Here is a 16,005-nt window from a genome sequence, read left to right on the forward strand (position 1 = left end):
GCTTTCTCCAACATGTTATGCACCACAACAATCGAGTAGGCCTCTTTAAATGTGAAGGAGCTTGTAGAAAGAGTTCCCCATCTCAATATTTTAGAATCATATTAGGATCTGATCGTCATTTGTGACAACTCCTTATGGAATATTTCTCAAGGGAGACTATGTAGAAATTTGGCCCAAACTTGCTTTTATTTCCAAGATCTCCAAAGATTACTATCCCCATTTCCTTGCCAATAATATGTTACTTTTGTAAAACCCATATGTTTCAAGAGTAGTTTCATTTGTCTAAGAGTAAGATCCTTGGCATTAGTTGCCATGATTCATCCCAAAAATATGCCTTCTCTCTTGACTTAATATTCTAGAACACATTCTTTTGTATCATTATCCCACGCGTAATCACCCAAACCCATAAGCAAGAGCCTCAAATATTTTTATCATAACTAATCTTGTCCTACTATGTATGTAACATGACATATTTCCTTAATCAAATTTATATCAAAATTCGATCCCCTCCTTTTATCCATTGCCACCAAAACTTAGTGCCAAAAGTAGTACTCTTGATTTCAGGATCTCATAAGCCTAGGCCACTTGAATGTTTCATTAAACTAAGCTTCTCGCAGCCGAATAATGACAATCGCTTAACCTTTTTGGCTCCTTACCACAAAACATTAGTCCATCAAGGTCAGAATTTAGTTGCAACAATTTTTAGAAGAGGCATCGCCACAATCCATATACAAGAATGGCTTGTAATACCGCCTTAGTGAGAACTAATCTTCCTGCAAAATTAAGGGCTCTAAAGGTCCAATTTTGAATCTTGTTTGACAAATTTACGATTAAATCTTTCCACCACCATGTCCCTTTAGGATATAAAACCAATGTGATCCCCAAATATTTAACAAGAAATTTATCACGATGGAACGCAAAAAAATTGTAATATGACTTTGGACAGAGTCTTTACAGTTAAACAAAAATATACGAGTCTTCTCCCTACTTATCACAATGCCTGAAGCTTCATGAAATGTCTTAAAAATATTTTGAATTAATTTAGCTTTGTGAAGAGTAGGCAGACAAAACCAACAAATATCATCTACAACCTGTTGGTAACTGAGTTGGAGATCCTTACCAAACAGTGAGAGACCTCTAAGTTGATCTTGTAAGTGGGATTTATTTAACATTATTCCAAATCCTTCCATCACTAATAGAAGGAGAAAAGGAGATAAAGGGTATCCCTCTCTCAAATGTCGAGAGGAGTGAAAGGATAACGATGGAAACACATTAATTAAAATTGAAAGGAAAGGGGGGAGATTAGTGGATAAACCCATGTAATCCATTGGGAAGAGAACCCTGAAGCTTGTAACACCTATATCAAATAGATCTAACATAAACAATCATATTCTCTAGATAGATAAAATTTAACTAACATACCTTGATTTATTGTAGTATTAAGAGAAAGAATAATCTCATGAGTTGTATAAATTCCATCCATAATTTTCCTTCCTTCTATAGAACCTATTTGTTCAAGCACAATAAGCTAGGAAAGTAATGGCTTCAAATGTTTCATCACGATCGTAGAGGTAATTTTATATGTCATGTTGAGTAGAGCTATTAGGAGAAAACCTTTTGTATCCTTAGAGCAATCTTATTTGGGTATCAGGGAAATAAGCATGGCATTCAATCCTCTCCATATTGTCTATGATTGCTTCGAGTCTTCCACAATTTCATATATCTCCTCTCTTAGGAACGACCAAAATTATTGATAAAAGTTAGCCATGAAACCATCAAGTCCAGGTGCTTTAGTTTTAGGCATGCCCATGACCATCAGTTCCACCTCTTGTAACGAAATAAGTCACATTAAATCTATGTTTTCATCCATTGTAATTAGATGAGGGATTCCCTCAAAATGCATTTGATATGATCCCAATGATTATGTTAAAATATCTAATTAACTCTCGCATGGAGATTTATCTAAAATTAGAGTGTCAGTTAACTAAGCATTGAGTCAAGCCAAGTTAAGTTATAGTTGAATTTAGTGCGTGGTTGAATATCAAGTTATTTTAGGTGAGTCGCTAGTTCGAAAAGGTTAAATACCCTTCATATGGTTCATTGTAATCATCAAGTTTTGTGTGTTCAATAGAAGAGCCGCAACTAGTGTGTTTTGTGTGTGAAATTTTTGTTTTGGCTCCTTTGCCTTTCCAAAAAATCGGTATTAGAGCTGACGAAGGATCACAATATTTGTGGAGCCCAAAAAGCGAGTCAAGAAGAGGGGAAAGTGAAAATGATCAATGATTTTTTCAATTTGCAAAATTGTCGAATAATTAGTGTGAAGCAAAATCGTGGAATAATTAAAGTATTTTTGGATCAACGCTCCTCCCCTTTTGTCATAACTTGCAAGAAACTTAGTGAGTTGGATTGCCTTGATGATATTATGAAATTATTCTTGAGTGGAGGAGGTCTAGTCTTCTGGGTGTCCTTTTAAGAATATTAGCATAACTTCTTGGCCTAGCAACTTCACACTTCTTCTAGTTTTCACTTTGCCTTTTGAGGACAAAGATTCCTCTTTTATTTTTTTTTCTTCAAATTTTTCCTTTGTGGACTTGGTGCTTGCATCGTTTTTGCATGAAGGTTCACATGGACTTGATTTGTTGTAGCTCACAATGTTATCTATATCTTGCAAGATTTTTAACTTTTTATTGAGCTTGTTGACTTCCACCCTTAATGATACGACTTCTTCTTCATGCTTCTCATAATCTTCTTCCTTCCCTTTTAGCTGGAAATTGGTCACTTCTTCAATTCTTCTTTCTTCTTCAAGTTGGGTCTTCAAGGAGATAATTTCTTCTTTAAACCTTTTTTCCTTTTGATGAAATTTAGTTTGGAGCTTGATCAAGTCCTCAAATTTTTATTTAAGATGACTTGTCATTATTTTGTCTCTCATTTATTCCTCTTTTACCTCGGTCTTTAAGCTAGGATCTTCCTTTTTAGCTTATTTTGAATAAAGATCTTCTATCCCTTTCTACATATATTTAGTGGAGGATCAATGCCCTACCTTCTCTTTTATAGGATATGATAAGCTTCTTAGTATGGTATCCATTGATATTGTATTGTCTTCTTTTGAATCCTTTGTGGTTTTATCTCCAGTAAAAACTACAAACCATATACAATCTAGGGCTTTCAAACAGGTCTTCATAGACATGCTCCATAATTCATAGTCTATTCCATCAAATATGGGAGGTAGTGGAAACATGACAGCTAGGTCAACTTGATCTTCATCATAGTATAATATGCATTGTTTCCAACAACAACTCATTCTTAGACTTCAATTAATTACAACATGGAGGTACACATTCAAGTTCTAAAGCACACTGATTTTCTACTATGGGCTTGAACCATCACAATTTTGTGATTACACCATTGTGGCATCAAATCAAAACATAGATTATGCGACTGTCTCAGTCATTGTTGATTGATCCCAACACTGCATCTCAATGACATGATGACCCCTATACTGGAACACAAAATACCTACATATTATTTGCTCAATTAAATTCCACGTGCATGAATATTCAACAAACCAACTTGATACATGCTCATACTATATTTGACCATAAATTCATGATTAATACTTCTTACGAATCAAACCACTTGAATGATTTCCTCCAGCAAAGTTACAATTTATCCATCTTCCCGAGAATTACTTAGGGTGATTAGCGTTGGTCCAGGGTTTTGGATTACACTTTGCTAATGTTGTAAAGACAAGAAAAATAATGCCTTCATTGTATCAGGGCATATCACCTACTCCCTAATCCATAATCATATCAAATGGAGAGTCAACATAGCCATGCACCATAACAATGTGAATCCAAGTGTGGTTAGACGTAAGAACTTGTATTATTACAACTACGTCCACAAGTTACTCCTATTATCCATCAACATATAGATATGATATTTATTTTGTGGACCATAATTTTTAAGGCCGCCCATATAACATTGTTTATGATTTTACACCTCGTGACTAACATGGATCACAAATATTTAACATTATTTTTATTTAAACAATATAATCATTGAAGATGAGGAATCCTAATTTCAAAACACACCCAAATAACTTAGAACCAAATAGAGAAAATACCTGGGTACCAAACTCCACAAACCAGAACTGGAAAGTTGAATTATATACCTATGGAATTGGTGCCTTGAAGCACCAAAGTAGAGAGTATAATGATGACTTCAAAGACTAGACCAAAAGTCGTATTATGTAGAAATAATATGGAAAGCATTAACCCTCTCCAAATGAGCTGGAAATAGAAGTGTGAGTGACCACAAAGCATAGTCTCTCAAACAAAGGATGGCCTAGAAAGCTTCTCGAGGTCACCACCAGACTAACCCAAACACAAGTGTATAAAATTACAAAGTAGGAGAAAGAGATGACTATAGTTTCCTTTGCCCCATCACCTTCAGAACCATCATGCTTCGACCATGCATTTACCCATTTGTGGTATTTATAAACTACATACTATGATGAATGTGGAAAGGAAGGAAAGTTGTTACCATACAACTGCAAGCCCATGGAATGAAAAGTAGTGTGTGTGACACCATTCTTAATGAAAACATTCCTCTCGTAATCGCTCTCACCGTTAATGCATGTCTCACAAGGTCTACTCGTGTACTCCATAACCTAACCTCTGAAAACTCCCACAAACTTATCCATTGCTACAATAAGGTAGGGTGCACATGCAAAATATTATTTGTGGATACTGAAAACATCAACCTTCCCACATTTAAAATGACAAGACCATAATTGGGTTGTTTGACCCTCATTACTATTTATTATGCCACCTTGCACGAAGAGAGGGATAGTTGGAAAATATAGCTAATTTTTTTGAACTGTCATGAAACCCATGAGAGTATTAATCCCCCATTGCAACTTAATATACAGACAAAGAAAATCCCAATCATCACATGCCATGCATGTATCTAGGAAGCTCGTCATTCCTGTGTCCTATATCCACCACAAATTTGTTAACCTAGAAATACTTGAACCATAAAAAAAATTGAAACATATTGGGAGACTTAATAAGCAATTATACACTCTATATAGACGTATCCACATTGCGATGTCCATAATCTTTTGAAAATAATACATTTAATCTTTTTTTAACTTCCATTCTATCCTGTAGAGGCCAAGGTAGATCAATATGAGTATTTGGAGAAGAACGGCCCATGTTTTTGGTCTGAAACTCCATTCCCATCCCATTGAGTATGTAATCATAACCTCTCAAGAGATAGGAAATATTTGATGCGATTCTGTTTGGTCTCCATCTAGCACAAATTTAGAAATTGTATGTCCAATGATAATTATTTGTACACAATTAACCACCATTAAGGAATCTCCTATGATCTGCAATAACTTGTATCCTTCTCTGAGAGAAATATGAAGTTTTGTTTCAAGAGCCATGAACTCAGAATAATTGTTATTGTCCACCCTGCAATACTTAGCATAGATTCTCAAGGGATTTTGTTTATCATGCTAGAAAATGCCTCCAAACCCTGCAATACTTGGATTTCCTTTAGAATCCACATCAAAGTTTAATTAAATAAAATGCATATGAGGAAACCTATGACTTGATATATCAACAACTTGTTTATTCAAGATCCTTGTAGGTTTTCTAATTACCATTATTTTATGTAGGCTTAGATTTCGAAGCATAGGAGCCTCCATGACTTCAAACTCCCGATCTTTTGATGTCCAGGGTATGATCAAGAGGGTTTCTCAAATGTTTGAGAAGATTTGATCCAATCTTTATTGGATTTCTCTTCTTATCCCTGATGATTCAATGATTACACTCCTTCCACAGATTCCACAAGATAAATCCCAATGTAAAGTTCCTAGCTCTCTTAATAATTGGATTCTTGAAACGACTTATGAACCTTTGAATCATTGTTTCCTGAGTGATCTCAGTAGGTTCCTAGAAGTTGATAAAAATTATATGAAGGAGTTTCTAGACTTTTATTGCATAAATGAATGAAATAAATAAATGACTAAATGATTCCTCTTATTTACCACATAGATAATGTTGGAAATAATACTGAGAGGGGGGGGGGGGGGGGGGGGGGTGAATCAGTACTATCCGATCAATAAAACTTTTTCAATTTCATACTCAGATTCATACACGCAGCTTCAGTTACGGATATCAGCGTATATACGCGACTTCGTTAAGGGAAACTAGCGTACATGCAGTAATCTTATGATTAAGTTACCTTATCTTCAGTAAATGCATCAGAACATTATTAACCATATTAACAGTAAACAGGTGCAGTATAACAAAACATATCATCACACATAAGGCACACACATGAACACCATGATATAAGGTGGAAACCCAATGTGGGGGAAAACCACCTGCTGCAATTTGTTTCTATCTTCCTTTAATAAGAAACTTCTTTTACAATGTACTGGTGCAGTCCTTTACTAGCACGCAGGCTACAACCTGCAGAGGGTTACAACCCTCTTAGCTCTTGTACTAGCCGATCCATTTACTAGTACATAGGTGCCTGCCTACAGAATGCTCCAACCTTACTCGTTCTCCAGCTGTTCCTGGAAGGGAGCTACAACCCCCTGGCTCATGTACTGGCCGATATGTTTACCAATACGTAGGTGTCAGCCTACTGAACTCTACGATCTTCCCGGGACCACGTTTCATACATTTTCATACTGGATCCATAAAACAACCTGCATCATCAATCTCTGAATCACCCAATACTGAATCACTGAAACTCTGTCAACAACATAGACAAAATAACAATAACCAGATCCAACTTCATCTTCAAATATCATACATCACATTGTATACGCTACTTGGACAAACCCAACCTGCGTGTATACGCTCTTTTGCCAAAGACAACCTGCGTACAGATCTGCAAATCCTAACTTATAATTCCGCAGCTATATCAGACATCAAAACATACCCAGATCATAACAATAAACATGTGTCAATAGATCTAGTCTGTCCACAGTCAAACCATATGAAGAATAATCATTCCAAGCCTTGAGATCCCTTCCATAGTTCATCATCCTCCACATGGGTGAAACCATGGTTTAGATCACCAACCCATAACCAACATTTGGATCTCACACTTCATCAGATATTCATTACTCACTTACATCCTTTGGCCTAATGATGTTCTCCTTATATAGGTTTAGGCCTTTCATAATACCACGGTCCAAAACCATAGTAAAACAATACCATCAACTCAATACTAGGGGTCAACACGTATGTCGAGATACTTTGGTCCAAAAACATAGGCTCAAGTACCGAGGACTAACTACCACGGACCAAAAGTAAGCTTTCTGACATGTACGCTCTTTTCCATTCATGAACCTGCGTGTATACCCTACTTGCTATATAGTGAACCTACGTATATGCGACTTGGTATATAGCGAACCTGCGTGTATACGTGACTTGGGCTTAATGAACCTGTGTATATGAATTTTCTCTTCTTCTTATAGTCTAATCATCAATTCCTTGTTGCTATCCTTCTGCACTATGATTTTTCATCAATGTGATTTTCCATCAAGGAGAACACTTGTCTCATAATGCCAACAATCTCCCCCTTTGGACTTGATGGCAAAGCTAACTTGTCACACTTAGAACTTGATCTTCTTGTTCCTTTGAGCTGTCCTGCATCCCATGCATTTAGTCACATCTGTAGATTGATCTAGTTATATGTAATTGAGATGTTATTCTATGAGAGGGTTGCCATCAAGTACAACACTTGTCTCATAATGCCAACAATCTCCCCCTTTGGACTTGATGGCAACAACACCAAATCACTCTCCCCCTTTGACATCAAGGGCAAAGGGTGGATCAAGATATTCTCTTTCCTTGATAAACATTCTGTTGTCCATACTCCCCCTGAGTACCTGCTGAAATCTCCAAATGTGCTCCCCCTTTGTATATGCCAAAGTGTACCAATCTGTCCATGCCAAGTCTCTATACCGTTGAAGTGTTTTGTTCATGCTCTTCCTGACTGAAGGCAAGATCTACAAAAAGATGTTCTACAAGAAAGAACACAACTCTATACATCATAATTGACCTTCCTAACACCAAAGACTCATGCATACATCCTTCACCCAACCAAGTGGGGATCAACCTCCCAACTAAGTGGGGATACATCAGAAGTTTACATATGACAACCAATTACATTACATCATTCATCCCAGGCATAGTGGGGAAACCAACAAAGGCCGTTAGATGACCTTGACATCATAAAAGAGATATCACAAAAGAGATATATGACATAGAGATGAAATATCAAGACTATGCAAATCATCAATAACTACTATCAGCAGCATCTGTCAATCACTGTATATATCAGCAGTCATGTTCTCCTTCTGATCTTCTTTCTGCAGCTGATCCACCTGAACCAAAAATAGCTTGAGTACTAGAACCAAGAGCTTCTAAGGTAATGCCAACAATGCATTATTAGAAGATTATCTGCTCCCCCTGAACCTGTGCCTGATGGTCTCTGTCAGACCCATATCAGACTCTCTGCAACCAACATCTGTCCCTGCTGATTTCCTTCAAAACTCCATATACGCGTCTGCATCCACATAAACAAGCGTATATACGCGGATAGGCCTTATGAAACTCGCGTACAATCATTTCCATATCAGCAACCTGTAACTGTCCTGCAACAAGGTATGTCTGAACATAGATGTCAACTCCTCCTTTTAAACATCATCATGAAATCATTCACATTATATGTGAAACCACCATAGCCATTACATCAACGTCAAGATCTACATGATCCAAGTATTATTACTTGGGAACATCTGCATCAATCAACATATGTAAGTATCAACCTATCATCATATAGATAAGAACTCATCACCATGTCTCCAACAAAGCAACTTTGAGTAGTCATCCATGTATCAGCACTATGTATCTTGAGCTCAAGCTCATTTGACAAAACTTATTGATATCATCAACAACAACAATCCTTATCCACAAGAGTGCCTGCATCATAACTGTATGCATATGATGACATCATCAAGTGAGGAAGATGTGAATTCAAGCTTTGTACTTCTCCTTATCCTTATGAAGATTACCATGTAAGCACCATATATGCATCATCAAGGAATCAACCATAAATCTGATCTGAACATCAACTAAGTATCCCCAAGAATCATATGAGATTTCATCATGGACAGCTCATAACCATATCGTGGCAAGATATATCATTTAGCCATATAAGCATCATCACGAAGGACTATTAGCCATAATGCCAAAAATGAATTATTAAAGGCATATGCTCCCCCTCAACCTGTGCCATCTGTTAGATCTGATCATGCATATATCAACAATAAGCATCAAGACATCATCAAGTCAGAATCAAAACGCTTCTAGACATCTTACAAGGATCAAAACATTTCCAGACATCCTCAGCAGACTGTAACTATAAATCAATAGAGCATATAATAGACTGAATCATATCAGGTCCTTTTTCTGAGCCTGTCCCCACTGCTTTTCCTCAGACTGACATATACGCGACTTTGAAGTGTCTAACTCGCTTATATACGCGACTTTCCTTTATAGAACTTGCGTATGAGATTCAGGGCACTGAAGTTTTATACTTTCAGCTCCCTCTGAGTCTGTTATGTCTGTGTTGTGCTGTGTCTGAGTACATTGTGTTGTGCCACATCTTTCTGACTGTACTTCCTTCTTCTTCCATATCTTCAAGTGTGATGTTGTTTTCTCCTTTTGGTGTGATTTCCGTGCTTTGTTCCTGCATCCCTTTGCTATATGTCCAAGCTTGTTACATGCATAAAATCTTACATGTTTCATATTCCTCCTGTAGCAATCAACAGCTTTGTGGCCAAACATATTGCAAGAAAAGCAATATCCATTAAAGTACCTTGAGTGTGATGATCTTTATGCATGATGGTCTTGAACCCTTCTTCTTCTACATCTAGCTGCAACATGTCTAAGATTATGACATACATAACATTCAACATTATTCATAAGAGGAGTAAAATATTTTTGAGGAGTCTCTTTCCTTGAATGTTGATGGGGTTGACCTCTCATCTCCTTGATGATCATTTTAGATTTTTCTTTAGAGTTCCTTGCCTCACCTTGTGAACTAGATTCACCTTCAATAGATTCATGGAAACCAAGACCAGTCTTTATAGCAGGAGATCTTTGACTACTAAGAGTATCATCCAAGACTTTAGAGCTATCTTGAAATCATAAAAGATTATCCTTTTCTTCTATTTTACCTTTCAAGATATTTACCTCATCCTGAAGCTGTTCTTCCTTTTAAAGAGATTTCTTTTTCAAATCTTCTTCAGCTTTTCTTCCTTCTTCCATTTGTTCCCTTAGTTTAAGAATCTCCTTTTCTTGTTCTTCATTCAGATCCTGCTGCATTTGACGAACTTGGAAGGTACATTCTAGCTGGGATTTTAAGCTGATGACTTCATTGTCTTGTTTTTCAATTGCTTGATGTAGATCTTCATTCTGCTTCCTTGATTCTTTAAGATCTCCCTTTAGTGAAAGGATTGTTGCTTCAAGATTTTCATAGTAGATGGATCTATCTTTGAGTTTCTTGATGGTTGTGCTCCTTTCATTGACTTCTTTTCTTAATGATGTTACTTCATGCTGCAATTTTTGACATTGGGCTTCCTTGTCCTTGAGTAGTTTTCTTACCTTGTTTCCTTCTTCAAGTTGGGCCTTTAGTTTGGTATTTTCTTCTTTGAAGTCACATTCCATTTTGTTCAATAGATCATTTTGATATTTAATTTTGTCTGTAAGCCTTCTAAATACTGCCTCTATTTGATACTTTTCTTGCTCACCCATAAAATCAAATTCAGTTGCTTCACTATCACTTTCATCTCTTTCACAAGGAAATATAGCTGGAACATCAGAGGATAACACATTCATACCTGATAATGATTCTGAATCTGAAGAGCTTCTTATACCTAATCCCCAATCAATTCTCCCACTGTCATAGACTTTCTGAGATGTCTTCTTCTTCTTAGGAGCTTTATTCTTAAGCTTCTTTCCCATAATTCCACGAATCTCCTTCAAGCGATCAAGCTTCTACCAAAGAACCTGGCTCTGATATCAATTGTTGGAAATAATACTGAGAGGGGTGTTGTGGGGAAAAGTATCCGATGCGGATGACCCTATCCCTACTCTAAAGGTGACAGTCTTTAGCAACAACTGAAAGTAAAGTTCTGATGTTTCACTTTATGAAAGTACAGAGAGATGGACAAATAGATTAACCAACCTGGTGTCTTTCACTTAGTCGATCCTTATCCTCTCTCCTTGTCTCTTGTTCCCAGCTCCTAGCTCTCTTTGCCGGTCCAGCTACACACAGATCCTGCACAAAACAAGAGAGGAAACTACAAGATACAAGTACTCATAACTGATGCATGGATTAGGGTACATCAAATATACATGTAAACACAAAACATCAATGCAATACAAGTATATAGGAGAACATGCAAAACTTTATTAATAGAAAGTAACAGGGTTCTAAGAAGGTTACAAACATAGATGGCTCCAATCTAGCAGCACCTCCCCAGCAGCAAGAACTCTCCTCTTCACCTCTAGTAAAACAATCACCCAATAGCTCTGACTGCAAACCACCAGCACTTCCTTGCTTTACACAAAATTCCAGCCTCCTTAGACCTCATAGAAGAGCTCTATATATAGGAGAGAAGAAGAAAGGATGAGTCAGCTTGAGGCTGGCATAGAGCTGACTAGTGTCCTCTCTCTCTTCAGTTAAACTTCAGTCCTTGAGTCCACTTGGAGATCCTTGCTTACACATGGTGATCAAGTACCTCTTACTCATCACAGGGCGAATCTCATGAACCAAGTGTCAGTTTGGAAGCTTCCTGGGCAGTTGACACCTTGCATAATGACTGTGCCACTTGGCCAATCTCGCCCAGCGCAGGTAGCCTTCATTAGTTTTGACTTCCAACGCAGGTACAAAGAGGGACAGTTGCATTCCAGCGCAGAAGCTCAGTTGAGCAGCTGACATGATCCAAAATAAGCCTGTTTTGAAGTGTTTTCAGGTGGAGAACTGATTGGAAGTGCTGTGGTTCGATGACCTTGTTCTTTTAGGGGTAAGAACAACATGTTTAGGGACTGAGGATCCCTGTAATTATTGACATTCCATGCTCCATGACGCGAGGCACAAAAATGTCTATAACAGTTGCCCCCTAAAGTATGAGGCCGTTTATCGGGTGAAATGCTTTAGCTAGAGGGTCCGAAGTTCATTCCAGTGCTGAGGAGGTGCCCTGTAATACAATACAATACAATACATTATTTTTCATTCAATTTTCATGATCTAGCTGAGGCGGGCATTCCCATGCTCAGCTTTATAAATACATTTTGGTACATATAGCAGACGATCGTCTGAAGGTAGACTGATAATTTTCCGCTGAAATTATCATCCTTTGAATAGGATGATCATCTGCTGCAACGATGTACGTGGCAAATGTTTTTATATCTCCTAAATATATATCGCAGCCCGGATGGATGAAACTAGATCCGGGGTCTTCAAACTCGTTCGATCTTCACTCTAAGTACAAGTCAATCCATGTGAGAATTGCGCTGAAGTCGAACATGGAAAGACATCGCTTGATTACCGGTCAATAATGAAAACCGTTAACAAGCGCGAGAGGAATCACCAATAATGACGATGACCCTCAAGGTACTGCAGTACAATTCACGTGGCGTGAATAAAGGACTTGGCGTCGAACGCCACGCAAAATCTTCTGGTCAAATGTCATTGATGTATACCTGTCACCGGAAGTGAGAAACTTGCCATTGAGGCATGCAAGCTTCAAAGTACTGATGGGGGTGTTCCTAGATCAACTTCTTGGATAATGATCTGAAGTCGACAAGAAGTGATCCATCAAAGGAGGGCCTTAATGAATCCCACATCAATGACATGGAACGGAGCTAATGACTTTAGTGGAGGTGAAAACAAACTGTGACATATGATTCAGGGTGGCGATCATGAATGGATGAAGGATAATGTATGGTAGTGGGTGGGACACGGTTGACACTTTCAGAATGACCCCTCTTGAACATATAACGACACTGATGCGATGGATCAGTAGCATTACCCCAAAAGCGGATGGTGTGGCGAGGACCATGGTGATGAGACCGGTGAATGAAACAACCCAACCCGATGTAGTACGGAGGAAAAGTGTCATGTTCAAGAGTGACTTGCTACCTTTAAACTTTGATGTTCTCCTAATTTTTCCCCAGTCATTTCTGACCAGTACCTCTTTATTTTTGTCAAGCTTGAGGAGGATAACATATGCTTGTTCTATAACCTGCCCTTCGGGCAAGCCCATCGCTATGATTTAACGACCCTAGCGATAGGGAAACTCGTTCTCGTCTAAAGACAAGTTTGTCGCTATTTAATCATTTTAACGAGTCTAACGACAAGGAAAACTCGGTCCTTTTCTTTTTTAGAGAGTCTGAAAAGGTACAGAAAGTCAACTCCATAATTCCTTTTTCGTCATCTAATCCCTTAAGTCCGAAAAAGTATAAAACAATACAGAAGGGATGGTTGTTCGGTACTTTTAATGAGCCGAACAAGACAAGCGCTCGATCCTTTTGTGCAATAATCCCTCAAGTCCAAAAAGATTAAAATTTAGAGGAGGGATAGCGTTCCGATTATTTAATGAGCTGGAAGGCCAAAACTCGGCAAACTTTTCATATTTTACGAGTCAGTGAAAAGAGCTGAAAGAAGACTCGTCTTTTGAGGAACGAGTGATAAACAAGGATAGCTACAGATTCTAGGTACAAATTGGAATTTTCCAATCACGGTAGTGTCGCAAGGATGGCTAGGTGAAATCACTCTTTGCAGATGTTCCTCAAAATGGGTAAACACACATATGGGGGTGAACGATCGGCCAACTGACAGTGGAGGTGACGGATGAAAACACGACCAAGGTTTTTGAGGCTAATAAATTTACGATCGCAATGGTTGTTTACCAAGATAAGTTCATTTTTTAATGAGCTTGGACTCTGCTGGAAACTTTTCTCACACTTTTCTATTTTTTAATGAGCATGAATTCCGTGGTAAAACTGCTTGATTCATGGTAAATTTTAATTTTTTACTTTTACTAGCTTTTCTCTTTTCAAATGTAGTACTTCATCATCAATTGCTGCAACAAATTTTGTTAGAAATGGACAATATTTGCATGAAAACGAGATTATAACCCTAATATTTAACTTTAAACTGTGTAAAAAGTCATAAAAAGGGGTTTTTACTTCTCATTTACCATTTCATTTGCATTTTGCTTGTTGGAGCTCTGGAGGTGCCTCTTCTTCCTTGATTTTCACCAGCTGATTCCGGGAGATTCTGTGGACGATTTTCGGCGCCGTTTGGACCAGGTAGGAGCTAAACCTTAGCCCTTCACTTTCATGGTTTCCTTTTTCAGTTTCATGCATGTTTTTCAGTGTTTCTGGGCCCCAGGGGTTCCATCAGGGCGCCCTGGCATCAGCGCAGGTTCCCCTTTCGAAACTTGCGTTGTATTTCAGGCAGCCTTAAGGCAGACTGCGTTCCAGAGCAAGTGGGAGACTCTCTGCCTGCGCTGGGCCTAGAAAAGCTGATTTTGCATGAGTTTTTTGATGATTTTTCGCCAGATTTTCATCAAAATCAGGAACTTACTCATTCTCTTGTTTGATTGCAGGGAACTTCTACCAAAATGTCCCTTACATGGCGAGAACGAGAACATGAAGCAGAGGACATGGTTGCACTCCATGACCCAGTTACGGTGAACGCGCTTCGGAACTGTGGACTGCTGAAGTTCTTCCGTATCTCTAGCATGAGAGCACAGATTTCTTTACTGCAGTATATGCTTGATGCTTGGGATCCTGTTAACCAAGTATTCCAGATTAGGGGAAAAACCATCCCCTTGACCATAGAGGACATGTACTTCTTGACTGGGTTGTCAAGGCGGGGTGCCCCCATTTCTTTGTCAGGTACGGTCCGAGGGACTAATTCCACCAGAGATTACATTCGTCAGTATTGCAGGGAAGGTTCACAGCCGAGCAAAGACGGCAAGATCAATATCCGTGACATCACTGACAGGTCTCTCAGGTCCATTCTGTTTACCATTGGTAGGATGGCAGGTAGTGCAGCTTTGCATGTTGCCAACAGGTCTTATATGCAGCACGCTTTGGAGTGTCTCCAACCGAAAGTGTTTAACTGGTGTGATGCAGTACTTGTTCAGATGAAAAGTCAATTGACCAAGGTAAAGGACGGGGGGCTGAAGAACTTTGGATTTGGTTCTATTCTGACTGCCTTTGTCTTGGAGAAAATCCCATTGATGCAACCTCAGTACATCATGCTTGATTTTCCTTCTCCGACCGAGCCACGCATGCAGAGGTGGGTTGATCACATGTCCCGGCATGCTGGTCAACCTCATATTACTTTCACTTAGTCCTTCTTTAGGTGGTTCGAGCATCAGGAGATGGCATTTTCTGAGTATCCATATGTGGGTATGGACTATCGAGGTGATCCGGATTTGGTGCTTCCGGATGGCGAGCAATGGGGCGCTATTGGTAAAATATCTGACCATATCATTGTTTATTGTTTTTATATTCATGATGTTACTGTTCAAAACTGACAAACTCTTGGGTGCAAGCAAATGTTGGTCTTGTTCGTCCAGTAGCTCGTCCACGATCGCCAGTTGCTGCCCCAGCAGCAGAGCCTGCTAGGACATTTGTTATTCGCGACCTTGGTGATACTCAGATACTTGCAGCTGTGCAGGAGCAGGTTGAGAGCCTTACTCGTGGTCTTCCGGATTTACAGATTGACGAGTTACCTTTACAGTTGCAGCGGCACACTATTGGCGTGCCTAGACGATGGACTCATCTCTTGCGCATGATTGCACAGACCGTGACATACTTTCATGAGCACCACTAGGCTAGGGTGCCCCCTAGCATCTTTTTGAGTTCTAGGTCATATGAACAATTTTGTTTT

This window comes from Pinus tabuliformis, chromosome 7, assembly GCF_031772625.1.
Source record: "Pinus tabuliformis cultivar Carrire ecotype Pingquan chromosome 7, CPIR1, whole genome shotgun sequence".
Classification (NCBI taxonomy): Eukaryota; Viridiplantae; Streptophyta; class Pinopsida; order Pinales; family Pinaceae; genus Pinus; species Pinus tabuliformis.